The following is a 1,330-nucleotide window of genomic DNA, read 5'->3' as shown; positions in this document are numbered from 1 at the left end:
AGCGCGGCTGCCGCGTCGGAGCTGGCAGGGGGACAGCAACGGCAGTAGCAGCAGCCAAAAGCTGGGCGGTATGTGTGTCTCCAACCTGCCCGTCCTCGGACACTCGGGAACGTACTAACCATCTTTTAATTAAGCAAAGAGCTCTGAAGCCCTGTTACTTCTGCCTGATAGCCCCAAACACTAACAGCTCTGCCACTGTTGTGTAGTGAATTCGGGTGGAGGAGGGGAATGGGAGGGAGGACTACCAGAAGAGTTAAACTCCCACCGGGAATACTGCATCTGTACCCTCCTGCCACTTGTGTCTTACTTAAAGATAATGTTGGACATCACCTGACAATTTCAACATTTTCACCTACAACATTTTCCAAAAGAAAAGTCTTCCGTCTTGGTAAGCACTCTTTCTTGTGTTTCATAATATACAGAATCATACTACCTGCCCACTATGGGCACAGGAAACCAATCACTACCTTTTACAATCAGAGTTTCATCAATTTTCTGTACTTTTCCTTAGGATATGAATATTTATATCGACTACAGGTTTATTCAGCTGTAGTTGTAATTCTTTGACTAAATGGACTTAATTTTACATTCAAACTTTTTTAAGTAAACAACAATCATGACAAAAATAGTCATTTTTGATTTAGATTCCTGGTCTTCCTCCAGGCAGCACCAAGCCCTTGACTTTGGTCCATTTTTTTCGAAGTATCAAAACCTGGGCCAGGGCTTCCCTGGTGGCGCAGTGCTTGAGAGTCCGCCTGCCGATGCAGGGGACACGGGTTCGTGCCCCGGTCCAGGAAGATCCCACATGCCGCGGAGCGGCTGGGCCCGTGAGCCATGGCCGCTGAGCCTGTGCTCCGCAACAGGAGAGGCCACAACAGTGAGAGGCCCGCGTACCGCAAAAAAAAAAAAAAAAACCCTGGGCCAGACAGACATGAGCCTGGGACCCTGCAAGTGAATCGGACAACGTTTCCTGCGTTTCCTGCGTTCCTTTGTAATGGTCACGAAGCTCTCCAGACATCGTGAAAACTGTCTCTGTAACAATTACCTTGCAGTGCTCCTGAAAACGTGGGGAAAGATGATATTTGACGGGCCTGGGAGGGCTTAGCATGATGCTTGTCAAGCACAAGTAGAGCTGCCCCACGGTACGTGCTCATTACAGCATGAGTGGTGCGTGAATTAACCTAGGGTGCTCACACCAAGAGGACGGTTACTCCAACTTTTACAGACAAGTCTGAGCTCCTGCTTCTCTTTTATTATCATTTATGTCTGTATCAGTAAAAAGCATTTAAAGGAATTATTATAAAAGGCTTCCTACCTTGGAAGTCCCTCG

Source organism: Pseudorca crassidens, chromosome 13, assembly GCF_039906515.1.
Source record: "Pseudorca crassidens isolate mPseCra1 chromosome 13, mPseCra1.hap1, whole genome shotgun sequence".
Lineage (NCBI taxonomy): Eukaryota > Metazoa > Chordata > Mammalia > Artiodactyla > Delphinidae > Pseudorca > Pseudorca crassidens.
The sequence above is the reverse complement of the archived record's forward strand: the minus strand, read 5'-3'. Positions refer to the sequence as shown.